Genomic DNA, 27,910 nt, shown 5'->3' with positions numbered 1-27,910 from the left:
CTCTCACCTAATACAATGCTGTATCTATTGGGAAGGCAAGTGTACTTCCTAAATTATGTAATTGCCCTTGAGATATCTAGCATCATACATCAGAATGAAACCATTTTTCAATGAATTATGAGAAAGATTGAAAAAGCTGGCCAGATTCTATTAGGAAACTATGAAGCTTTGCTAAAAGAAAAGGAGTACTTGTGGCACCTTAGAGATTAACCAATTTATTTGAGCATAAGCTTTCGTGAGCTACAGCTCACTTCATCTGATGCATACTGTGGAAAGTGTAGAAGATCTTTTTATACACACAAAGTATGAAAAAATACCTCTCCCCACCCCACTCTCCTGCTGGTAACAGCTTATCTAAAGTGATCACTCTCCTTACAATGTGTATGATAATCAAGTTGGGCCATTTCCAGCACAAATCCAGGTTTTCTCACCCCCACACACAAACCCACTCTCCTGCTTGTAATAGCTTATCTAAAGTGACCACTCTCAACTGAAGATTTTAAAACTAGGACAGGCAATTTCATCTAACTGACTTTTTGCACGTAAACACACTACACCAAGTGCACAAGAGAATAGGGCTCAAACTTGGGAAATTGAAATTTAGGCAAATTTATTTTACACAGATGGTAGTAAATCTCACAGTATTAAACAAACAGCCAAAGGGGACACTGAAGCAGCCAGATGAAGAGACAACTAAATGAGTTTCTAAGTAAAGAGGAGAGAGAAGCAGGTTCAGAAATAGGCAAAGGGAAATGAGGAAAGCTAAGAAGGACCAGACATGATGGGGATCAGTGACCTTTTCTTCTTTTTTAAATTTCATATTCTCAGACACATGTAATAAGCAGTGTTCTTAGTATGTTGTGTACTGGCCAACCTCAAACCGCTGATTAATACCATATTTACTGAAGGACATGTTATGCCCTGCAGAAGATCACGGCTCACATACTCATAGTCAAAGGCAGAATTTGCCCCCTTTTACAATATAAACATGTTAAACAAGCTCTGCATTTTGTCTGAGAATTTGTCCTTTCAACTATGTCTGTGCAAACTCTGCAGGCTTCAGTTTATGCATGTCACATGAACTGAAAACTGCACATTCGCTTTACTTTGGGAAGGCAGTGGACTAACCCTTGCAGGTTCATTTTGGAGGTTTGCCCAGAGAGTCTGTGGTAGGGACAGAAGCAAAACATCTCCTAACTAGATTATTTGCTCCTTATTTATACCTTCAGCAATAGACCATGTGAAACCAGATATTATAATATGATTAATTAGGAAGTGTGGGGGGGTAGGGGGGTGTTGTTTTTGGTTTTTCCTTTTGCAGGCCAAAACACTAGGTTACCCCTTAATCATTTGGAAAAGTATCATGAACTGTTGAACTTTCACCTAGAGTCAGGTAGAAAGGACTTGGTTTAACATCACCTGTGTAGAAATGCACCTTAGTGTAGCATCCCCCAGACTTTATTTTCAGAATCTGCCATGAGTCCATGAGGGGCCTTCCTGCCACAGGGAACTTCAATTTACAGCTTCTGAGTTTTGGTTTAGCAGCCAAACTATATCAACGGGATTGTTCTGTGACCCATTACAATGGGAGATACTGAATCATGGTTCACTGACAAGGAATTAATTGTGCCTCTGCTATTTAAGTGGATTAAGAGCTTTCAGGATCCTGCACGTGTTATAAAATACCAGCCACCATTTGGGAATTACCGTTTGACACATAAATACCCTAAGCAGCCACTTTTGAAGTGTTAATAATCTTATTTTCACTTGAAAACACATATAAGCACAGGCAAATGTTCAAATATGTTTCCAAGCCCTACAGATTACCAGGTCCAAATCACTTCAGACCCTGTTTAACGTCAACTAGAAATACATAGGTACAAGAAATATGACAAACCCCTGTTAATAGATATTTGAACATTGTTCATAATGTGCTTTGTTACATTGTCAAAACTAAGAAAAGCAATGCACTCAGCTACTTGCTACAAGGCTGTCTAATGCTCACCGCTTTCTCATTAAGACAATTTCTTCAAGGGAGGTAAACAAAAGTCCACATAATGGGCTAAAAACAAATCTGGAGCTTTTGAAAAATAAAGCTATTTGCATTATCAATGTACAACAAAGCATATGAAAAATACTTGTAAATGGGTTAAAAAACAACAACTTCCCCAACCCCTCTTCAGTAACACAAAAATGACTGCAGAAATTTCTAAATCAGCACAACCACCTGCAAATCACTTCTGAACTAATGCCCACATGAGAAATTTCAGCACAAAAGGTACTTTTTGGATAAATTTATAAGCAACTAAAAATAGGGGTTAGAATGAAAAGGATATTGGTGCTATAAATCTTAATAAGTACTGATATAAACATAGCACTCTGTTGGCAGAACTGAAACTGCAGCCTGTAAGTTCTAAACAAAATTATTCCAATTATAGGTGAAATATTCCTTACTTATCCAACGGTTCTATTCATATTGAGAATATTCTTCATAAATTTCATAGATCGTAAATTTAATTCCTTTCCCCCCGCACCAAGACTGGAATCCATCAAAATTGGACAGATTTTGTTTGACAGGGCTGGATAGCATGTATTTAAAATGTTACAGACCTGCCTTTAAGAATCATTCAACAAAATAAGCTATCCTAATATATGCGTTTGATGGCCAACACACATACATTTGAAACCAAGCAATTCTATATACATACAGGGAGAGAAACTGATTACTTTGTGTTGGCCATAAAATGCAATAACTGAAATAAAACAGAATGGTTGCCTGTTTTGGATTTATCTGAAAAAACACTGGGTCTGCTCATGACATAAAGGTACTACTTACCGAGGGTAATGCTTGTATATTCCTACCTCAGAATCCCTCTTGTACTCATACAGAATGCACACGAGTTTTTATTATGTTCATTACCCTAAAATTCATTAACTCAGTTGATGTTGTTAATTTTCCAAGAAACAAAACCTTTAGCCCAAGGTAGCTGGGTAGCATTAACTGTAATTATAAAACACCGACACTTAAAAAAAATAGTTAAAAAGGGGAACTAGCATGAAAAGTGTAGATCTGGATCCAAACATCCCCACAGTTTGGGGGTTCTGAATGGCAAAGCTTCAGCTTCGGCTCATTTAACCTGAAAGCAAAACATCTCAGTCACTTTCATCTTAAAACCCAAAAACCTGTTTGAATTTGGCAATTTTCTTCTCACTTCTAAGAGGTTTTTGTATTTGTGTTTTATGAAAAGGATTATATTATCATTATATTTTGAAGTCAATTTCTAGGTGCATTTTTCTGTTTCCTTTTTTACGTTCAATAATCACAATACATTGTTTAAAAACATGCGGTGTGAGAAAGAAAACTACGTACCAACTATTGTTTCAAATTACCAGTCAGTAACATTTTACTAACACGTGAATTAATTTCATAATATAAAAAAATGTAGGGCTAAATGGAGCCTTTAGCCATGTGGAATGGATGGTGCATAGCTGTGCTGTTCCAAGAGGAGCCCATGGAGTGATTCACACTCAGGCACAATTCCTTCCCTGCCTATATTGCCACAGGAAGCCATTTGCTGTAGCCCTTTTTTGCAACGTAACTTACTTGTCAGTGCATTGGATGCTAGGGTAGGGTTGTCATCTGTCCAGGTTTTCCCAGGGTTGTCCCTTTTTTTGGAGGTAGCTCTCCCAGGAAATCTGGAAGTGCGCTCAGTATACAAAGCCATCTGTCAAGTTTTATTGGCTAAGGATCAACACAGAACATCCTAGTTTTTTGTACCTCTGAGATGGTAAGCCTATGCCAGAGCACGACTCTGAGAATCCTTCTATTCCTCGTCTACATGCTCTGTGTATGTACGTGGGGAGATGAGGGGAAGAGTACTGGGCATCATGGGCATGCCCCCCCAATAATCATCGGGGGGGGGGGAAGGGTTGGTGGTAAAGGGCAAGCTCTTCCTGGCCCCGGCATGGGCCATGGCAGGGGCACAGAACGTGCCCTTCCAAAAGGGACCCAATTTAAATGCCTGCACTTGCCCCTGCTGGGTACACAGCCTCTACACTTACCCTCACCTGCAGCTGTGAAGTGGAAAGCACTAATATGACTGCACATGTGGGTGAGGGGGATCTTACTCTCCCTCACTCACTACGCAGCTGTGCAAGTCTGGGTCACAATCCAGCCCTTACTTTCTAAGAATTCATTTCAATGTACTGAACATATAAATAGGGCCAGATTCTGCCAGCCTCACGCTGATGAAGTGAGCTGTAGCTCACGAAAGCTTATGCTCAGATAAATTTGTTAGTCTTTGATGTGCCAAAAGTACTCCTTTTCTTTTTGAGGATACAGACTAACACGGCTGCTACTCTGAAACTTCGTTAAGTAGTAACTTACCAGACAAGGAGTCCCACTGAGTAGTCAGCCAGAGGTCAGCAGAATCTTGCCCATAATTAGGAAAATTTTACAACTGTGCATTATGCACACCAAAGACCAGAATGATATCTCCCCTGCCCCCAATAAATAGTTTGTTTCTGTGGCTACCAAATATGCTAGAGATACAGCATGCAATAGTCAGAGGAAGAGAATTAAATATTATAATTGATAAATACTTAGCAAAAGCACAGACATAACAAATGTTATTTTGTTGGTTTTCTCAGGCATCTTTTTACAAGGATAAAATATTTAACTAAAATAATGGCATGCTGCAATGTCTAAAAAGAAGATTTTAAATGTGTTGGTATTAGTGATGCTCAAGTGCTTTACCTATTGCTCATAAAGCTGTCTTGTCTGCCAGATGGGTAGATTAAACTGTGCACATATGGTATGGCACCTGTCTATACAGGACATACTTCTTGTATTATCAAAAGTCGTACAATTTCTAATCCAGTAACCACCTTTACTGCTTAATAGTAACCAAACTACTGGAGGGAAAATTACTACAGTGCTAAGAGAAAAATCATGTGTCAAATAATAAAGAATAGCAAGTAATTACTTAACAAAGAAATTAAAGGAACTCAAGTCTGAAAACTTATATCTCAGAAATCTCCCATAAAATTTTTTATTTTGTTTTGTTTTGCTGCTATGGAAGGGGTCATTAGATGGTACTTTTACACGTCGCCCCAAGTTCTTTTCCTTAGCATGTGAGCCAGCTTTTAGACTTGAAAGATAATGCTGTGATGTTGCTGATTTTCTGATGCAGTTTATTTGCAGGAGCCGGCAAGAGCAAAGGAGCTTGGCCTCTACCTCAATCTCACTAACTAGAGATGCTCCCTGGAACATATATTTGAACAGAGTTACTTTTAAACGGTTTAATTCTAAGAGGTTTTCCAGGATATTTTAAGATTAAAAGTTTTTCCACATGGAAATATTTGGGTCACTAGAGACTCACGCCTATTTCACTGTAGGGCTGAAGCACTGTTATTCCGAATGCAATGACTGTCGTCATCTTATTTTGGTAGAATTCTTCTTTGTTCCTCAGATGCTAATCACATCCAGTGGAATGGAACTGAACCAAATGAAACATAATGGAACAGAACAAGATTATCTGGAAAGGAATCACAGCATTCATTTCCCAGTCCAGGTTCTAGTGATTGTATGTGCTGGTTTGTTGCCCAAGAAGCCTCATAGTCTGTTACACATATAATAATATGATACGGTAGGAGTTATAAAAGGTGATATAACAATGATTTACATCTAAATCACTCATGCTGAAAGATTCCAAATTGGCAAGAGACAGAATTCCTCCAAAGACAAGTCCAAACAATAAGATAGTATTCTGATATCCCTAGTGATACTACATACCTGTATTGCCAATCATATCACTAATCTCCCACAAAGGCCATTCATCAATTTATAATTTTACTTTCACCTTCAACAACTATTCAGTTTTTGAACTTGTCTATGAACAATTTTTTGGCCAGGGACCAATGTTGCATCATGGGTGCAGATAATAACTGACTTGGTACCTGAATCTACAGAATCCATGCCCAATCCATCTGTAAATTAGCAGACCACAAGAAAGAAGCAGTTGTTATTGGCCCTACCCCCCAAAACCCAAGTTTTTTCCTGGAAACACCTCCTGTCTCCCCAAGATCCCCCCACCAAACAGCAAAAAATCCCCACGGTACATATCTGCACAGTAACAGTTCTTCAAGAGGTAGATGCCGATGTGTATTCAATTCAGGGGTTGTCCATCTTTGGCATGCTGGTCACGTGCACACCTTGGTGAAACAGACATCTGCAATCACTTGAAGAACAAAAAATAGATAATTTTCATTGCTCTCCTAACAGCTCATAAAGGAATAGAGCTGACACAAACACCAGAAAGGAGGAAGTATGGTCAAAGTGCAGATTCCTAGAGTCAAGTTTTTATACAAGCATCTTAGTTCTCAGATGAAAAAAAGGGTAAGTTTCTAACGCTCACAGTGGTGAAGAAAAGCTTAAAAATGAAGCATACAGTTTCCAGCATCAGAAGGCAAATAAAAAGAACCCAACATTTATTATTTTTAAAACCTCTGATTTTTAAGCCAGTCTCATGATTTTGGGAGCCTGATCCATGATTTTTAGTTATTGGAGCTGGCAATATGGAAAATATACAAATGTGAAAAAAACTGTAAAATGTTATTTGATGTTGTTGACTGGGGAGAATATAAAGCAAGGAGGGAGGGAGAATCTGCATGTGAGGGTGGATACAGGATGGAGTAGGAATTGAGAGAAAGTGACGGTTAAAATGCGTGTATTGGGCAAATGATAGAGGAAACACCTTGAAGTTTTTGCAGGTTCACAATATTTTGGTGGAGCCGGATCCTATTTAGGTTTAATCCTTGTCTGGACTGCAAAGGAAAACATGAGAAGGCAACAACACAGAACATTCAAACTCTTGTGAGGCTGGAACAACATTCTTGTTTTCTCTTTTTGGTGTGTGTTAACTCTTGCTTGTTTTTCTAATCAGTACCCCTGCAAAAATGCCCTTGAAGGGTCCATATCGCTGAATAAAAATAAACCCCTTTTTATTCTTTGTATAAATTAGAAGAACTACTCTAAACTAATAACTAACAGGCCCCACAACTGAGGATAATCAGGAACATTTTGAGTGGGGTTGAGTGGCACCCCTCTTCAGCGAGTCTAACTGCCAGGGCTTGTACTAGTGTGTGCAAGTGGCTCACATGCTCCCAGACAGGAGTCCCTTCCATGCGGCGGGCTGTGTCTCCTGTCCAGGAGCACGCGAGTCACCTCACACACACACTAGCACGACCAGGTACAGCTGCCGGTGAGCCTGGTGCACACCCCAGTGGGCAAGAGCTGCGGGGGAGTGGTACAGCCATGCCGGAAAAGCTGCCCATGTGGGGTGCTAGCTCCTGCGAGCGGCGGCCCAACATGCTGCTGCTTTCGCTGCTGCAGTTCCTGGTAGAGTTCTGCAGCTCCTCGGATATCCACTTTATATCTGTGGATATAAATTTTGTGTCCGTGCAGGGCTCTACCAGTAGGCTCTAATTCTACTGATTTCAAACTGCAAAGGAAAGACATTTCTTGATGGGACCCTCTTATTGAGTTTTGGAAACAGGTGGTGTTTTTAGGCAACAATTGTCAATGATAAGTAATAGTCATATCTAATTACTGAAGGAAACGGACACAGTTGTGGACTCTGCATTTATTTGCAAAGACAAATGTTGTTGATGAGAACATGTGAGTCACTTGAGCCACAGTAGTGCTAACAGATGTTATAATACTCAAATGGCCAGAGAGGAGACTAGACTCCGTGCATCTCTCTCACAACTACACACACATTTCATTTGGAAGACTTGACTATGAAAGGTTCAGTCTGGATCATAGACCTAGTGGGTTTTTCCACTCAATACAGCACAGTGGGAATGGTCCTGGGCTGTAAACTGAAATGCTTCCTTAATACATATCTAAGAGACGCTCAAGACATGGAGCATATTTGAACTAATATGCCAATGTTCCATAATACTGGAGAATTTTTTGAATTTGCTTCACAGCACTCCTTTATGAACATTTGACATTTCAAAGTAATACTCCATGGTTCTTGTTTACAGTAATTAGATAACTGTTCCTCCATCTTACTTAGGTTATCCATAGCTATAAGCTAAAAACGCGAAAAGGTATTTAATTTTTAAAGACAACAGCTAGAAGAAGCCATTTTCAGGGGTATGGGGTAAATCATCTACATTTTTGTAGCGTTCAAGGGCAGAAAGAACCATTCTCATCATCTAGTCTGACCTCCTGCATAACACAGGCCACAGAACTCACCCACCCATTCCTGCAATAGACCCATAACCTTTGTCTCAGTTAGTGAAGTCCTCAAATCATGTTTTAAAGACTTCAAGTTACAGAGAATCCACGATTTACTCTAGTTCAAACCAACAAGTGACCCATGCCCCATGCTGCAGAGGAAGGCAATCCCACCCCCACCCCCACCCCAGGCTTCTGCCAACCTGACTAAGGGGAAATTACTTCCTGACCCCAAATATGGCCATCAGTTAGACCCTGAGCATGTTGTCGAGACCCACCAATAGACACCTGGGAAATAATTCACTGTAGTAACTCAGAGCCCTCCCTATCTAGTGTCCCATACCCAGCCACTGGAGATATTTGCTACTAGCAGTCATTGTAGGCAATCATACCATCCCTTCCACAAACTTATCTAGCTCAGTCTTGAAACCAGTTATGTTTTTTGCCCCCACTATTTCCCTTAAATGGCTGTTTTGGAACTTCAGGCCTCTGATGGTTAGAAACCTGTGTCTAATTTCAAGCCTAAACTTGTTGATGGCCAGTTTAGATCCATTTGTTCTTTTGTCAACATTGGCACTTAACTTAAATAACTCCTCTCCCTCCCTGGTATTTATCCCTGTGATGTATTTATAGAGTGCAATCATATCTCCCCTCAGCCATTGTTTGGTTAGGCTAAACAAGCCAATCACCTTAAGTTTCCTCTCATAAGGTAGGTTTTCCATTCCTCTGATCATCCTAGTAGCCCTTGTCCGCACCTGTTCCAGTTTGAATTCATCTTTCTTAAACATGGGAGACCAGAACTGCACACAGTATTCCAGATGAGGTCTCACCAATGCCTCTGCTACTTCGAACACAGATGTCCCCACCTTATAGCAAAAATTCTTGTTATTAGTCCCTAGGTACATAACCTTGCATTATTAAATTTCATCCCATTTCTATTACTCCAGTTTTCAAGTTCATCCAAATCTTCATGTATGATACTCCGATCCTCCTCTGTTGCGGTAATACCTCCCAACTTTGTGTTATCTGCAAATTAAATTAGTGCACTTCTACTTTTTGTGCCAAGGTTACTAATGAAAATGTTAAATAAGATTGGTCCTGAAGTAGTTCCTCAGTCTCAAGTGGGGAGGGAGGCCACTCTGCCTCGCTGTATGAGGCACCAGCGCTTGGGCCATGCTGGCAGGGCCGAGTCAAAAGCAGTCTATAGTTCTGTGGCCGCTTAGCAGAGGCAAACAAGTAGCAATAGTCTAAGGCTCTTGCCCTCCTTCGGATGGGCTAGGCACCGAGCAGTCTTTAGCCTTCAGCCTGGCAGTAATTAACTATCTAATGCTCTGGCCCTGTGGGCGGGGCAGAGCAGGGAGCAGGCTTCAGCCTAAGCTTGTGGGCTAAGGCAGCCTGCAAACACACAGTCTGTGGCTCTGGCCCTGTGGGCAGAGCATGGCAGAGCAGAGCAGGGGGCAGGCTTTAACCTAAACTTTCTGGCTAAGGCAGCCAACAACCACTCAGTTCAGGATTTGGGTAGGAAGGAGCACCCACACAGTCTAGGGGCTCCGGGGGCGGGGGCACCAACCAAGTCTAGCATCCTAGTTCGATGGACAGTAGGTTCACACAGGCCTCCTGGCCTATGGTGGGGATTCGGCCACCCCAGGGGTGGGGTAGCAGGGGGACGCGGGCCTGCCCAACTCCACCACATTCCAGCCCCAGGCCCTAACAGTGGCAGAGTGGTCAGCCACTGGGTCAGCTGGGATCCAGCTGTAACATGCTGACCTTGAGTCAGTCAGCAACATAGCCGGACAGTCATCGGCTGCCCCTGGGCTACTTCCTACCTCCTGGGGGTTTGGTACCTTTGTAACCCATAGGTCCTCTGGTTCCTCCGGGTACACAGTGGGAGTTAAAAATCCTCGCTATTGGGCTTGCAATTTCATGCGCCAGTTCCTTTAATATTCTTGTATGGAGATTATCGTGTCCCCCCGATTTGGTCCCATTAAGCTCTTGGAGTTTGGTTTACACTTCGGTATTTCTACTTCCATATTCTTGTTTTCATTAGCCGCAATGCCACTGCCCCTCAACTCCTCATTAAAAACCAAGGCGAAGTATTTGTTTAGGTGTTGGGTCATGCCTAGATTATCTTTAATTTCTACCCCATCCTCAGCGTTTAGAAATCCTATTTCTTTCCTTATTTTATTTTTATTTGTATGATTGAATAACCTTTTACTATTGTTTTTAATTTCCTTTGCAAGGTCCAAACCCGCTTGGCTTTTGGCAGGTCTCACTTTTCCCCTACACTTTCTAACCTCCAAGAGGTAGCTTTCCTTGCTGATCCATCCCTTCTTCCATTTGTTATAGGCTGTATTTTAATAACTTGGTTCAGATGCTTGCTCATCCAGTTTGGTCTGCGATTCGTCCCTACAATTGCTTGGTATGCAGGCTTCAGACAGTTTCTGTAACTTTGACTTAATGTAATTCCTAGCTTCCTCCACATTCAGATCCTTGAGTTGTTCAGTCCAGTACACTCCTACTTCTCTTAATTTTTTTAAGTTTGCCCTGTTGAAATCAAGAAGCCAAGCTGCAGACCTATTTTTGTTTATCCTTCCATTTAGTTTAAGATGAATTAACTCACGATCATTTGAACCAAGATTGTCTTCCACAACCAGTTCTTCTAGGATGGTCCTCACTACTTATCAGTACTAAATCTAAAATGGTGTCACCTCTTGTCGGTTCTATGATTATTTGGTGAAGAAATCTGTCAGCTATCACATTCAGGAATATCTGGGCCCTACCATTATTAGTAGCACTTGTCCTCCAATCTATATCTGGAAAATTAAAGTCTCCCATAATCACATAATTCCCAGTAGGATTTATTTCATGAAAATACTAAGGAGGTCTCTATCCATGTCCAAATTGGATCCTGGCGGAATTTACAATACCCCAAGCACTGTGTTAATGTAGGGATATATATATATATATATATATTTTATAGTTGCCTTCACTTCTCTTCTAAACCAGGTCAGATTTTTAACCAGTACAGCCCTCTTCCTCAATTGTGCCTTTTTGGGAATCTAATAAGGTGTTCTTACAAGATTCCCATCATTTACATTTTTTTGATTAAATTCTTCCTCCCAGTTGACTTGGTTCATAATTGGTTTTCAGCTTTTCATCAAAATTTCTTAGACTGTAAACTCTTCAGAGAAGGGACGGTTTCATCCTCTGTGTGCTCAGTGCATAGTTCATTGTGGACACCATCAGAATACAATAATAAATAACATTCATATTTCATCTGATTATTTTAAGAAGAAAGAATGACACTACTTTATAAAAAGGTTATCTCATGTACCCAGAAAATAAAATCTATCAATTAAGTTATGCACCAAGCAGAAAGTGAAGAATCTTCTGAGTGCCTAAGTATTATTCTCTGAAGACCTAAGGAATGGTAGGTATTTCCTTTTATTTAATAATAATTCTAACCCAGCTCTATAAATTACAGAGTATTATCAGTAACTTTTATATACTGAATTAGGGTTAGTTTAGCTAATAAATACTTTTTGGTAAATTAAGAAGGCCTAATTCTATTCCCTGATACCACAGATACCCAGATACTATATCTGAAAAATGATGTCACTGAGGGCTGACAACATCCACTGATCCTGTCCCCCACATTTGTGAAGACAAATCACTGAAACGGCAGCCTACTTAACAAAAGAAGTCAGTTTTAACAAAACCCATAAATTCTGTTTTGCTGTATGAAAATCACAGTTTTGAAAGCAGTTAGTAATGTAAATTATAAGTTTGCCTCTGGACTCTTCACTGATATGTAGCTAGTAAGGAGTTCTCTATATACCTGAAACGTTACATATAATTCAGCAAAAGCAGAGATCCAAATGCAAAACTGAGCATTTGTGGATTTGGTTAGTGATGAACCACCGTCCAAAGGTTTGTTTCTGATGTGCACCCACAAGTTTAGATGCTAAATTTAAATACTTTGGTCTAGAAATTTCACAGGATCACTGCCTCACAAGATGTTTCAGGTAGGACTGACAGGGCACAAATAATGGTTCTTGCTGCTCTTTCATAGTATTCCAACTTTGCATTTTGTGTTGCAATAACAATAAAGAACTGGGGATAAGATCAGCGATGTTAGATAATGTGATGTAAACACACAAAGAGATTGGGCACAACAATTTCCTACCATTAATTCTCCATTTAGAAAGGCGTTCAGTCAGAAGGCCATATATGTGTTTAACTTCCTGGGTCTTTACCTTGCAAAATTTGCTTTTTGTGAATATTTCTCAAATTCCTATTTGAATATGTTTACCCTTTCAGCTTTTGCTGATGCCTTTGACAGTTCATTCCACACATACATGACCCTCTGTAAAGACATTTTTGTTAATATCCATTGTTGCCCAGGCCTTTCATAGCTTCAGTTCATGTCTTCTTGTTTTTGAGCCTGTTGAATAGGCAGTTTGAAGAGCAGCTGGCTAAAGCTGAACCGAGGCAAGACTGACTGGATACTAGTAGGAAGATGGAAGACCTTTGAAGAACTTGCTACCTCTGTACTATACTCTTCTATTGAGGACATCTGCCCACTGAATGTTAAGCCAGGTTGCTGCAACATTGGGCTCCTTTTGGAGATCTGAGCGTTTTTAGATGCTCAAACAACAATGGCAGCACAGAACATCCACTGACTACTGTTAGTGGACAGAAGAATACCACTTCCCAACAGACTCAGATCTGGTCACAGAGATACATACATTTGTGACTTCTGGGCTGGATTATTACAATTGATTATATCTGGGATGACATCACAGACCCTGAAAAATCACCAAATAGCACAAAACACAGCAGATTGTTGTTTAGCAACACAGGTCACTGTGAACAAATCTCCTAGTTGCTCTTTTCTATATACTGACTCCCACTGAAAACAAAGTCTAATTTCAGGTCTCTGTCCTCATATTCAAAGCCCTCAATAGGAATGGGTCTGTATTCCTCAGAGGCTGCCTCTCTGTGCAATCATAACTTCCCATGATAGCTAGCCTCTGCCGGAACCATGAAAATATCAACAAATAGAGACAGGCTTGTGAGTGTAGGAGACAAAACTTTCACAACTGAACCTCAGGTAAGGAACTCACTCTCAGATAAGAATGATTTGGGGCCTTCTTAGTTCAGGACTACCTACAAAACTCTTTACTTTCTTTCTTTCTTTCTTTCTTTCTTTCTTTCTTTCTATAAGGGCTTCATAAGCACATAGACCCACTCCTTAACACACACACGACTAACTAAGCTATTTTTCCTATAGGCTGTGAAGAAAGAAAGAGAAAGATATTATTTTTTCTTTTATTTTTAAAACAGAGCTTATCAGAGAAATGGAAAAAAGCTATTAACATTTTCAACCAACTCTAAATTTTAAGTATTGTGGGGAGGAGCATACAAGTACGTAGATAAGATATAATAAGATAACTATTATTCTATGAAATGGTTTCTACCTTTTCTACCCCTATCTGAATAGCCGATAGCTTTTTCTAATTAATGCAATTCTGACCCAGACAGTAGCTATGCAAACATACACAATGGCTGTATTACCTGGAAGCTTCTGTGATCAATGTGATTATCTTCTTATGTACTTTTTTCAATGTTTAAATACTACCCCTGTAATGTGACATCTAGAACTGTTCACAGAACAGCAACTACATAATCAGGAATGACTGCCATGAAGCCACAAGCATGTCAAAGCCTATGCTTACTGCTCACATACCAGCATGACTATGAAATGACAGAGTCATTTTGTGTATTATTGACATACAAAGAAGCAGACCAAGTATTCCACTCTGCTTGAAGTGAAAGTCTGAGAAATTAACTTGATTGGTCAACACTGGTAAAATTCAAAGCAACACAATTAACTCTTTATCCAGTCAAGTATTGGTACACATTTGTATCAATTTGCCTATATTGGGATTTCAAGCAATATTTAAAATTCTATTATTATCTTTCTGTTTGGACTATGCAACCTGGTGTTTATTATCTTCTGCATTGAACATCTATATCAATAGCACATTTACCTCCACAGACCATCTTTGGTGGGTGCAGGCTCTAAGGGGAAAAGAATATCAATTTAAATGATCTAGAGTTCTTAACACACAGTAAAACAAAATTAATGTGATTAAATTGATTATGCCTTGATCTGCATGCTATTATGTTCTAAAGATTGTGACAGTAAGATTATTCTAACTAAACACTCCTGCAGAAATATATAAAGTTTCTGAACTTGGTAACATGGATAAGTACAAATGGTTTGTACAATCACGGGATCAGATTTAAGATTAACATATACTTGTAATTCCTTTTGCCTCAGGATGGACAAACCAAAAGATAAAGGGAATATGATCCCGCAACTAAATGCAGTGGGTCTTTGTCTGGGCAGATGAAAAGGAGTGATGGCCCCTTGAAAAGTCCCCACTGCCCTGGGTTATGAGAGGAAGTAAAAGGGGCAACACCTGAGGTGAGCAAGATAGAACCAGAACCCCAGCTCAGATGAGGTAGCACTGACCTACCAGAGGGAAGGATATTTATATCTTATGCCCTCCAGGTGGAAACCTTGACCTGCCGACTACTGAGAAGGAGGTAGGACAAATGCTGATGGCATGATGCAGTGCCAAATAAGCATGTAGCTTCAGTCATTTATGAACAAAACTCTCCTCTCAGATCCACAAGACATTACTGTATGGATCTGAGGGGAGATTTCTGGCAAGTATATTTTATCGGTTCTCTGAGGATTCCATAAAATAAGAAGTCTAATGCCCAGGATAGGAAATATACTTTTTAAATACTATGTGGACTCAAACAGTGAAGAAATGTTCTCTCTTAAAAAAAAGCGTCAAAATCAAGGAGCAGGTAAGGGCATTCACTAACTGGACACCTCTCAGAAAGACACTCTGCATATGGGCCTAATCACATTTATTCTTACTGCCATATTAACTATCCCAAGCTTCCCAACTATTTTGCATTCACCTTTCTTAATTGATTTAAAGCATTCTAATAAAAGCTACAGGGAAAGTGCTTTCTCTTCCCTCTCACATTATGCTGATGCACAAAGACATTAATTGATGAAAGCCACCTTAGGCAAAGCATTCAAACTGAAGTTGATTATACTACCAATTAAAGAATACACACAAATGTTACCAAGTTTCCAATTAGGACATTTTCGGGGGCAAAATGTTACAGCAGATTTATGCATACTCTGCTTATTCATTTTCAAACTCAATAGTTAATTATGAAAATCTTGTAGTTCACTGAAGTATTTTAGCATATGGACAGATCCAAAATATAAATGTAAATATTTGCGATTGAATAGACGAGACAAAGCATAATCAGATATTTGGCTTCATTTTACAATGATATCTTAGTATGTTTAGTAACCACGACTTTTGCAACACTATGTTGTTCAATGGACAAATCAGTCAAGTGCCGTGTTGAACCAGGAACTATGCCAGGATATTTAATTGCATGAAATTAACTCATATCTCATCTAACAGATTTTTGTACCAACAGCAGTGATCTCAAACTTGATCAAAGCAGAGTTCATTTTGCAAAAAATACTAATGGAAAATTTATTCCACTGTTTTCCAGCTCCAATAATAATCATGAATATTTGTTTGTTTATTTAGTTATTTTTGGTGTTCATACCCAGATGCTTCTAAGCATATTAAAAACCTAAACCCAATCATTACTGTAAGGTAACAAGGCCCAATACTCAGAGCCAGTATAAAGTATAAAAATATTAAACAAATAACATTAAAATAAAAAATATACAGTTTACACTTTTTGTGAGGTAATTATTATCAGTTGATGACTTTGGAAATGTTAACTATATAAACAAGATTCTTTCCTTTACCATGTGAAACAGACATGATGCCTAAAGACCAACCAAGAACGGAGCCCCTTTGTGCTAGGTGCTGTACAAACACAGAGTATTAGGCAGGCCTTGCCTTGAAGAGCTCACAACATAAATAGATCAGACAGCCACAGGGTGTGGAAAGGGGTGTACGACACAAGTGGAGTGAACAATGTAATAGCAGCTGTCATGAATATAAAGGGAAGGGTAAACACCTTTAAATCCCTCCTGGCCAGAGGAAAAAACCCTTTCACCTGTAAAGGGTTAAGAAGCTAAAGATAACTTCGCTGGCACCTGACCAAAATGACCAATGAGGAGACAAGATACTTTCAAAACTGCAGTGGGTGGGGGGGAAAAAGGGCTCTCTCTGTCTGTGTGATGCTTTTGCTGGGAACAGAAAAGGAATGCAGTCTTAGAACTTAGTAAGTAATCTAGCTAGATATGCGTTAGATTCTGTTTTGTTTAAATGGCTGATAAAATAAGTTGTGCTGAATGGAATGTATATTCCTGTTTTTGTGTCTTTTTGTAACTAGAGGGATTCTCTATGTTTTGAATCTGATTACCCTGTAAGGTATTTACCATCCTGATTTTACAGAGGTGATTCTTTTACTTTTGTTCTTCAATTAAAATTCTTCTTTTAAGAACCTGATTGCTTTTTCATTGTTCTTAAGATCCAAGGGTTTGGGTCTGGGTTCACCTATGCAAATTGGTGAGGATTTTTATCAAGTCTTCCCCAGGAAAGGGGGTGAAGGGTTTGGGGAGGATTTGGGGGGGGGGGGAGAAAGATGTTTCCAAGTAGGCTCTTTCCCGGTTATATATTTGTTAGACACTTGGTGGTGGTGGCAATAAAGTCACTATTCTGTGATACTTTCTCTTACGTAAACTCTGCAAAATCACCAGCATGCCTTTCTTTGACACATGACAAATTTCCTACTTTAATGTCCAATTATGATTAAATAAACTATTTTGCCCTTTTGAATTAATGTGTTTAAAATACATTTAGATGATTGTATAAAACGTTAGAATTATTGCTACATAATTAAAATAAAATATATAAAATGTGACTAATTATTACACTTATAAGGCCATATTGTGATTTTTCAGCAGAACTCTCTATTCAAATTCAAATTCTCTTGTGCTTAAAATCAATGGCACAATATGGCTCTTAGTCTTTATGATTTGGCAGGGTATTTACTGAGTAAAAAACTACTCCACATAACGTACCTATTGTCAAGGTTCCTCCCCCACTCTGAACTCTAGGGTACAGATGTGGGGACCTGCATGAAAAACCTCCTAAGCTTATCTTTACCAGCTTAGGTCAAAACTTCCCCAAGGTACAAAATATTCCACCCTTTTGTCCTTGGATTGGCCGCTACCACCACCAAACAAATACTGGTTACTGGGGAAGAGCTGTTTGGACACGTCTTTCCCCCCAAAATACTTCCCAAAAACCTTGCACCCCACTTCCTGGACAAGGTTTGGTAAAAAGCCTCACCAATTTGCCTAGGTGACTACAGACCCAGACCCTTGGATCTTAAGAACAATGAACAATCCTCCCAACACTTGCACCCTCCCTTTCCTGGGAAATGTTGGATAAAAAGCCTCACCAATTTGCATAGGTGACCACAGACCCAAACCCCTGGATCTGAGAACAATGAAAAAGCATTCAGTTTTCTTACAAGAAGACTTTTAATAAAAATAGAATTAGAAATAAGAAATCCCCCCTGTAAAATCAGGATGGTAAATACCTTACAGGGTAATTAGATTCAAAACATAGAGAACCCCTCTAGGCAAAAACCTTAAGTTACAAAAAAGATACACAGACAGAAATAGTTATTCTATTCAGCCATTTAAAGAAATCATAATCTAACACATACCTAGCTAGATTACTTACTAAAAGTTCTAAGGCTTCATTCCTGGTCTATCCCCGGCAAAGACAAAATGTAGACAGACCCACAAACCCTTTGTTTCTCTCCCTCCTACCAGCTTTTGAAAGTATCTTGTCTCCTCATTGGTCATTTTGGTCAGGTGCCAGCGAGGTTACCTTTAGCTTCTTAACCCTTTACAGGTGAGAGGAGATTTCCTCTGGCCAGGAGGGATTTTAAAGGGGTTTACCCTTCCCTTTCTATTTATGACACCTATAATTGAGAATTTCTATTGTAGAAAATTCTCTATAGCAAGATAAAACATACATTTATAGTTATAGTCAAAATTGAGCAGATTCTCAAAGCCAAGCATATCTTCCAAGCATCAAGATTTTTTTTACATGTAGTTGCGTAGAAACCCCTCATACTCACTAGCATGTTACAATTACCTATCCTGTTGTTAAGTGTGCATAGAATGAGAATTCCACAGATGGATAACAATCTCTAAAGATTTGTTACTTAGAATTCTATGTTGAGAAAGGGTTCTGCATCACTTCCTTCAATAAACTATATGCTTTTTGTCATTCAGTTTCTAATCTGTTCTAAGCAGACAGTATAAGACATAGGGGGAAATAGTTACCTCATATATATGGTAGCTAAAAAACCACATAATATGCCTGTTCTAATGTCACTCTGCAACAACTGTTACCATGTGATGTTTGATTACTAAAAGTAAAACTAGGGAAAAATCTGGCTGGTTTCATTTTGGATTCACTAAGAGCCCAATCCTGCCCCACAGAGGAAGTACTCAGCATCTTGAAGGATTGGGTTCTAACTGCCAATGAATCAACAATGTCCCTGGGCTCAGTCCTGCTAGGCTGTGAGTGCCCTCAACAGGAGTGCACGGCACTTAACACCTCACCTGCATGGAGAGTACTCAGCATTTTGGGGGATGCAGCCCTAAGTGACTGAAACTCTCTTAGCTGTGTCTTGCTTTTATATTATTATTCATAAAATATTCTTCTTGGGGAGGGTGGAAATCATTTTGAAACTGGAGAATATGGTTTAGATATAGGCTATACCTATGTAATGAAATAGCATTTTTAATTGGTTTACATTGCACGACTTGCATATTATGCTGGCCTGTTCCCACTGCTGCCCCTTCTTAGGGCACTGACATTAGTCTACTGTTATGGCACTAATGTTGGCCCTCTGCCAAGTGGCAACAGATCTGCAGGCCAAGACCATGCAGGTCACCTTACTTGTGGAGGAGCAATCAGTCTATTATATATGTAACTTGCTATACAAGAACTAGATATTATTATTTTATTACACGTATACACCAATCCTGGAATAGAGGTGGTCAAATGGCAGGTAGGTCGTCTCTTCTTTCAGGAATCTCAGTCCAACACCAATGCCTGATTTCCAGGGGGCAACTGTGCCTCAGAGACTCTGCCTCTGACTTGGATCAGAGACCAAGACAGAAAGCAAACTCACCTGCTGCTCTCACAGATCCCTCTCCAAGGCCCACTACCTTGGAACAGAACTGTGCATAACCAAACTTATCAACACCACAGCATGTCTTCCAAAAACTGAACATTTTTTCACATACTAAGAAGAACATGAAAGACCATAAACTCCACCTGATACCTGCCAAAACACTATGTTCCTGTGTTCGTTATTTCACCCCAATATCCTAATTAAAAATATATTGCAAAAGGCTAAATGCTAACAAAAAGGTGCTTAACAAATCAAACATACAACGTATTTTATGGTCATCCTTTAAGATTACATGTAGAATATAAGTGAAAAAGGCAATGGGGACATTTGCAGGTTATTTTTTTATTCTTGGGCTCTGTTCAGCTTTTAATTGTCTGCACAGCTCACAGAAGATTTCTGAGAGTCGTTGCTTTCATAGCCATCAATAACAATGAGGAGTCCTTGTGGCACCTTAGAGACTAACAAATTTATTTAGGAATAAGCTTTCAGAAGCTATAACCTACTTCATCAGATGCATGGAGTGAAAAATACAGCAGGCAGGTATGTGCTGTATATTTATACCTGCCTACAGAATTTTTCACTCCATGCGTCTGATGAGGTGGGTTCTAGCCCACGAAAGCTTATGCCCAAATAAATTTCTTAGTCTCTAAGGTGCCACAAGGACTCCTTGTTGTTTTTGCTGATACAGACTAACACTGCTACCCCTCTGAAACCTATAGCCATCAATGTTGCCCTTTATTCTAAAGGTTACCCCCCTCTCAGAAGCAGCTGCATATAGCTGAATCCAGTCTTACATTGCTCCTTAATTCTAACTTTTTCTGTACAGGGCACTGGAGCTCAAGGAAGGCACCACAGAGCAATTGACAGTCAGTTCTGAAAGTGGAAGTTCTGAAATGGAGCTGGAGCTGCCAGCAACTGGCTCAAAAGTCTGTGTTCTTCCTGTACAAATGGTGATCACCAAGGAGGGAGCCCTATATGGAGGGAAAGAAGGCAAGATTCCCCACACCTTGTCTCCATAGCCAGTGAAAGGTGCGATGAGCCCCAAACCTCTGCAGCCAGTAACTTTACTGGGTGAAGGAGATCCAAGCCTCAACATGTATGGTCACTTTTTATTTTTTTAAATGTAAAATAGAAGCAGGTTTCTCTGGCCCCACTTCTCTGGCCACACAACTGGGTTGACTACAGCTCCCCATACTTCTCTTCCATAGCCAGCACTGTTTACTGACCCGGTGGGTAACCTCGCTTTCTGCATGGTTAACCTGGAGCATAAGAGCCATATGAAACCTTTTAAAGCTTCTGAGCCTTAGTAGCACTATAATGCAACTTTTAGTCAGAATAAAAAAACTTTACTTTTTCAGATTTCACTTAAGGAAAATATCCAGCTCAACCTAGACAGCCCTTGGGACCTAACTTACAGCAGGTTCTGGGGCTACTCTATGGACTGCAGCATGGCCAAAAGTCTCCACAATGTTGCATACTGCGACCTCACCCCATATTGTCCCTCCTCCCCAACCTATACACCTGGCAGGTCCCCTACATCAGTGCTGGTATAGGAGTCCTCAAAATGCAGACTTCTGAATCCTTCTATAGCTCTTGCACCAGGGGAAACCTCCCTAGGCTGGACATGGGGCATTTAGGGCCCCTTTATGCCTCACTGGCTAGCTTACCTGAAGTAAAAAGGCTAGAGCAGAAGTGAGGATTTCACCTGCAGTCTCCAAACTCAATTTTTTTTTTAGTTCCTTACAGTCTGACTCTACAAGGGGCTGCACATTTCCAGAGATGAACTGAATGCTGCTCACAGCACCATGAAGGAAGATCTCAACACCTTGTAGAACTCACTCCAAATCAGCAACTGTAACGTATAATTTAGGTTGACTATGCATTTATTATTCTTAGAAGAAGAAAAGAAAACCCCAACTGACGAACTGAAAGAATTAAAAAATTGAATAGGGCAATTGCTGAGGAGTGGTTCAGTTTACCATATTTATTCCCTCATTTGGATAGCTCTGAAATTTTTATCTGGATGCAACAACAAAAAGGATTTTTATCTAAAGCTTACATAGCCCTATTACATGGGAATAGTCATTTTCTGCTTTTGCTTTTACTAGTCTCAGATTTCCAGTCAGCTATTATATAAAATATCCTTCTTATTCATGAAATTTAGAAAGAGTACTTTGCAAGGTAAAAAGATTTGGTAAAAGCATCAATCTCTAACATTGCATTAAAATAAAGCAGAACATCACCCCGAATAAGCCAGCATCTTTAAAAGAAATCAGCTTTCAGAATTACCATGTAACACTCGTGATGTTCCATTACAGCAGGACAGGATAGAGCTGAGCAACCATGACTAAAGTTTCCCAGAATAACGTCCTACAATATGGTGGAATGAATGCCAAATAGGAAAGGATTGCAGAATTGTGAGGTTAAAATGGAGAAACAGGGATTGCAAAAGTCACCACAAACATCACTGCATAATAGCTTTAGAGCAGTGGTTCTCAAAGCCGGTCCGCCGCTTGTTCAGGGAAAGCCCCTGGTGGGCCGGACCTGTTTGTTTACCTGCCGTGTCCACAGGTTCGGCCAATCGCAGCTCCCACTGGCCGCGGTTTGCCGCTCCAGGCCAATGGGGGCTGCAGGAAGGGCGGGCAGCACAGCCTTTGGCCCGCACTGCTTCCTGCAGCCCCCATTGGCCTGGAGCGGTGAACCGCGGCCAGTGGGAGCCGCGATTGGCTGAACCTTCGAACGCGGAAGGTAAACAAACCGGTCCAGCCTGCCAGGGGCTTTCCCTGAACAAGCGGCGGACCGCTTTGAGAACCACTGCTTTAGAGGACTTTAGAAACACTGGGTCAAATTCACACTGATTTACAACAAACAGCAGGCCTTTGGCAGCGTTTTGCAAGGAAATTCACCTCCTTTCACCATCAACAACTTCCATGGAGTTTCATGGTGTGAGGTGAGTTATGTACATATTATCATCTGCATTTTTCTGGTGGGGAAGCTGAGGCAGAAAGGTTAAGCGGCTTGCCTGAGGAGAGAGAGGGGTTGAGTGTTAGAAATGGAATTAGGACTCATGAATTCCTGGTATGTGAGCCTCACCTCTGCTCCAGACTCTTTCAACTGGAGAAAAGGACCAGAGTGGGGTAAAGGAGCCCTAAAAGTATCATATACAGCTGGGGAAGGTGACCCCAGTGCCAATACTACAGAAATAGCTGTAAGGCTCCAAGGACCTCACTGCAAACCGTGGCATGGGGGAATGTTGAAGAAGGGCTGGAGGGCAGGAGGCAGTGCTTTATTTGTGCAGGGCTGAGTCCCGGCACCTCTAGACTTAGCAATCCATAGCCCCTGGGCTTGCTGCATCAGTTATGAATGCAAAAAAAATTGCTTGAGCCTGGCACCTCTTCCATTACAAGGTAAGCACTGGCAGGAGGTCTTTGCTGGGTGGGGGGGAAGGGGTGGGGGAAGGAATGGAGAGGGGGAAATCTTTAGCACTTGGCAGAATTGAGAGTCTGGACAGCCATATGGCAGCCCAAGGAAACTGCTGTAATTTAGACAGTCCCTTGAAGCTGTGTAAATTATGTGCAGCCTCTTGCACCTAGAACAGTCCAGGATTAGGAGGATACAAAGGTGGCTTCAAGCTACTTTAGTCACTACCCCGGAGCTGTGAGTTCTGTGCTGTGCTTCTTAGGGTATGTCTACACTTCGAGCTGAGTGGGTGTGACTCCCAGCTCAAGGTGACATACTTGTGCTAGCTCTAATCGAGCTCGCATGCTAAAAATAGAGTGTAGCCACAGCAGTACCCTGAGTATGTGCCTAGGGTCTCGGAAGGGCATGTACTCAGCGGCTAGTTTATCCTGCAGCTCATGCTGCTGCAGCTACTCTCTATTTTTTGCAAGCTAGCTCAAGCATGCCTCCTTGAGCTGAGAATCATACCCCCACTTTGCCACTTACATAGCTGAGTTGCAAGTGTAGACCAGGACAAAACAAGTTCAGCACAGTTTCAGAAAGTCATCGTTTAGCTCCAGCATAAAATTATAAATTAAATATGTAGCAAAAGAAAAAGAAATGCATTTATCTACTACTGTGTACATTTTGAAGCTCACTTGGATTTTTCACTGTTTTTCTCTCATTGCATTTGCCTTCATCGTTCCTCCTGTCAATCCGACATCAATCTGTGTTTATATTTTGAAAATATAAAATCTCACTCCTTAATTTTAACCTGCTGCTAAAACTCAGAAGACTGGAAAAAAAAACCCACTGCACAGGGTCTCTTCTAATCTAGGCTTCTCAAAAGGTGACCTCTTTTGTTCATTTAGTTCTGAAGATTTAGTGACTAAAAAGAAAAGCTAAGAGGTATTACAACAAATGTCTGTTGATGGTTTTAAATTTATTTTTATTAAAAACAGCTCACTGGGAGAAAAGCAGGCCTTTTTGCTATTATACTGAATGTGTCAAACACAATACAACCACTGGATCTCAAGAAAGGAATTCAAAATAAGAGAAATGAATGAATGATGAACCTTGAAATTCAAGCTTTTTTGTTTATTTGACTTACCTTTATAAGAGCAAAAGAGTGATTGATTATATATTCTTGCTCTTCCTACAAACGTGTGCGGCTAAGGGAGACATTTCCCATCTATTACCATAGAGAGCCAATATTATTAAATTTTAATGTTTAAAAAGAAAGCTTCTTTTGGTAAAGCTAACATATAGGAGTAGCAATTGTAAACTTCCATTAATCTCCAGTTCAGGCTTCTTTTATTTCTTTTTCTTGTGTGTGAATGAAGGTATGATTAGATTATTGTTATGAGCAGAGCCTCTATTTCTGAATATACACAGTAACAGAAACCGCTTCCATGGTAACATAATACAAGAGTAGCCAAAGCCATGATGCCTATGGAGATGATTCCAGGCGGGCAAATCACATGGCTGAGTCATTCTCTAACTGACCAGTAAAATCAACTGATTTCAACTAAAATAACAAAAATCCTAGAAGTCAGCTATTGCAAAAGTGGAATGACAATGAAGGGGCTTTACCTAATCTAATGTCTGATTTTGATAAGCATTAATAATGCATCTTCCTGTGTGACTCACTTATCGCCAGTGTTCCATCGAATCAAAAATCTATCTACAGGTACAGATTTAATTGCCACCTCCCTCCCTCCCCGCCCACCATCAAATGGTCGGGAAACTTGATGGGGCCAGCAATGAAAGGGATACAGTCCCAGGAGTAAGGAAGAGAGACATTTGTCAAGGTAAAATAGGTAGCTCCTCTCCCTGGGAGTCTCTGGCACCCACTGGCCAGCTCAGGGAGACGGGTGCTGATTGGCCAGCATTCCCCAGGTTCCAGGATTTACATGGACCCCTTTCAGCTCCAGTTCAGCAGCCCACCCTACCCACCTGAACTAAGAATGGGAACCCAGCCTGACAGATGCTGCAGGGTCTAGCCAATCACCTGTTTAGGGAGTCAGCAAAGAATTTTTTTCTCCCTTGGGCCAATTGGCAGACGACCAGGGAGATTTTTGTCTTCCCTGCAGCACCTTCAAGCCACAGTGGGTTAAGTAGGAACATGCTTAGTACCCAGCTGAGTTACTGGGGTGGAGTTGTTTATTCGTCACAGCATGCAGCCAGTTTCCAGTGCAGCTAAGAGAATAAAATGAACGGTTTCCAAAGGTAAAAAACCTAGTATTTTGATGATGGTCCTTGGGCTCATGTGACAGGGTGAGACCTTTTGGCCCTCGCAAGCTGAGGTCCCCACCCTGCTGTACAATTTGTCCCCTTCACACGGGTTGCGGGGGGAGAGGATGCTAGGATTCAGAGAGCTGAGTCTTGGGGGGTAGTCTGGGGAGATCCTACCCCGTGTTATGGGTTATATGGTACAGAGCCCTGTAACCCTTCCACTGGAACCAATTAAATGCCTGATATAAAAGAGGATGGGTGATGGGGAGGTAAAGCCCCTCCTCTGTTTTAAAGTTTAATACAAGTTGTGGCCTGCCACTTAATTTCATGCATGTGTCCTCATTTTGCTGCTGTGTCCATGTCAAAGTGTATATGCTCTTTCCACTCAGACATCAGTACACAAAATCTATTGACTTTATTTAGAATCATTTCCCCATAGCAGAGGGCAGTATTTGGCCCCAGATCCTTTAAAGTTTTTCCCTGGCACAGAGGCCAGTTTTAAAGTTGCAGTAAGTTGTACTGTACAATTTGCAGCTTTTTAAAAAAGTGGTTCGTAGTTAACTCATCAGTACACCACAATTAGTGGTTAGCAGTTATCTGAAATGCACAGGTCTGCATGACCATGAAGCCTATCAAAGTATTATATCCTGGCAACATTGCTAAAATGTAGGATCAAATTAATCTAACATATAGTACTATACATAGCTTCATAATCACCAGAGCTCATTTTCTTAAGACTTTAAATGCAACATTTTTTGTTAAAGAAATGTTAAAATATATGATCTTTTGTAATATTTTAGCCTTAAAGTCTCTTGAAATGCTTTTGACATGTTACAATTACAAAATATTTTTAGCAAGATTTGTGAGCCATGAGATATTTGTCTTTGCCTCAAGCTGGGAAAGCTTGTATACTTTTTGTTCAGAAATTCTAACGAGCCTGGTATTATTTTTGACATCCTTTTCGATCTGAAATAGTTCAATTTCATAGCTATATTTTGTTAGCTATACAATCCCTCTAGCACTTACATTCTGTCCTATTTTTCTTTCTCATTATGAACTCCCATTAATGATAATAGGAGTTATGTATGAGTACTAAAGGATAACGGACCCCTATATTTAGGTCAAATATGAATGGCTCATCAAAAATAACACCAGAAATATAAGATAACTAATTTGCATAAGCAAATATAGGGATTTGAAAGTGCAATGGGTAAATGCACACTCTGCATGTGCATCCACTGTGCTTACTTTGGAAATGTCGCCCCTAATGTGCATGTATGAGGGACAAAAATAATCTGGAGATTTAAGAATCCTTCAGTGGAGTGTGACACCAGCCCAGGGGAGCTCAGAATCCGCCATTGCCATTCATTAAAGAAAAATATTAGAGCCCAATCCAGCAAACACAACTACCAGGCAAAGCTTTGACTGCCCTGAGTAGCCTCATGAATGCTAGTGGGGGTCACTCATAGTGGTAAGCACTGTTGTGATAATTGGGTTTACAGATTTACCCTAATTGGGAGTTCAATTGTAAAAAGTCAGTGCTAGTTCATAAGCTGTAACAATAACCTACAACAACAAACATTGATGGGAAAAAGTATGAAATAGTCCAAACAAAAAGACTTATTGATCTAACTCAAAGACTTTGTTAAGATCATGCTTGGTTAACAAGAAAAGTGTAAAACCAGAAATCAGTGAATCAAAATTGGTGTGTTAGAAACTAGACCTAATTGGCGGACAAAATAATGAGGAGATGGGCCATTCTCTTTTTGGGTTCTTAAAGAAAGACTTTGGGAGAAAAATTGGCTACTGGAGCGAGCTTCATCATCATGACTACTATCCCCTCACCTCCCCACGCATCTCCTGGGAACCCAGGCCCTCATTATCCTAATCCTGGGAGATGTCCAGACCAGACCAGGCCAGAGAGAGGGACGCAGATGACACGACCACCTCTACCAGCTCCAGCTGAAGCCCAAACACCCTGGTGGGATGAAATGGGATTTGATTTTAACAGCAGCAGCAACAGCTCCAGCCCATCTCAGCTAACTTCTCTTTTCCCAAAAGGGACAGTTATTACCCTCTGATACCATCTCAGAGACTGCCAGACAAGGGTTTTTTTCCATTCTAAAAGGTCTCTCCAGCTAAAGGGAAAGGGAACAAGGGATGTTGTTAAAGTGAAAGCTTATTTAATACTTTATATTTCAAATGCTATAACTATTTTCCTTCTTCCTTTATCTTTAATAAAAGGTTAATATTTTTTAATGCTGTGTTTGCCCTGGTACTACGCAGGCTGAGGTCTCTGTATACCAAACCCTGGACCTTGTTTAACACTGTTTAATGCTGGACAGTGACTGGGTTATATTAACACCTTTAGCCCATATAGTCCATCTTAATTAATACAACAGCACACATTTTAAAAAATTATGACTGTGAGGTTGTAAGCCATCCAAAGTCTCATCCATTTCCATAAAGGATATTTTTTCCATAAGCAAAAAAATAAGTAAACATTCAGGACCAAATGTTCAAAGCTGGTGTCTACATTGCACCTTAAGGTCTTTGTTTGCTTACAAAGAAAAAAAATGTATTCACTCAAGAGTTTGGCCAGAGCTGCAAATGGTGGTCTGTGTGTACAATATATACGTGTTCAAAGGGTACAGACACTATCTGAAAATTAGGCCTTTTGAGTATTGTTAAAATTCATAAGTGGCAGGAAGTTAAGAAGTAAGTTTGGAATTCTGTCTTTAT

General features: G+C 40.3%; 1 protein-coding gene across 4 annotated transcripts in view; it reads right to left on the bottom strand.

Moving 5' to 3' along the window:
* The window catches only part of GALNT13 (polypeptide N-acetylgalactosaminyltransferase 13), a 415,890-nt gene that overhangs the window by 28,661 nt on the left and 359,319 nt on the right, over positions 1 to 27,910 (bottom strand). The gene's annotated exons all lie outside the window — the stretch shown is intronic.

The sequence above is a fragment of the Natator depressus genome, chromosome 11 (assembly GCF_965152275.1).
Source record: "Natator depressus isolate rNatDep1 chromosome 11, rNatDep2.hap1, whole genome shotgun sequence".
NCBI classification, from domain to species: Eukaryota; Metazoa; Chordata; order Testudines; family Cheloniidae; genus Natator; species Natator depressus.
The sequence above is the reverse complement of the archived record's forward strand: the minus strand, read 5'-3'. Positions and strand labels throughout refer to the sequence as shown.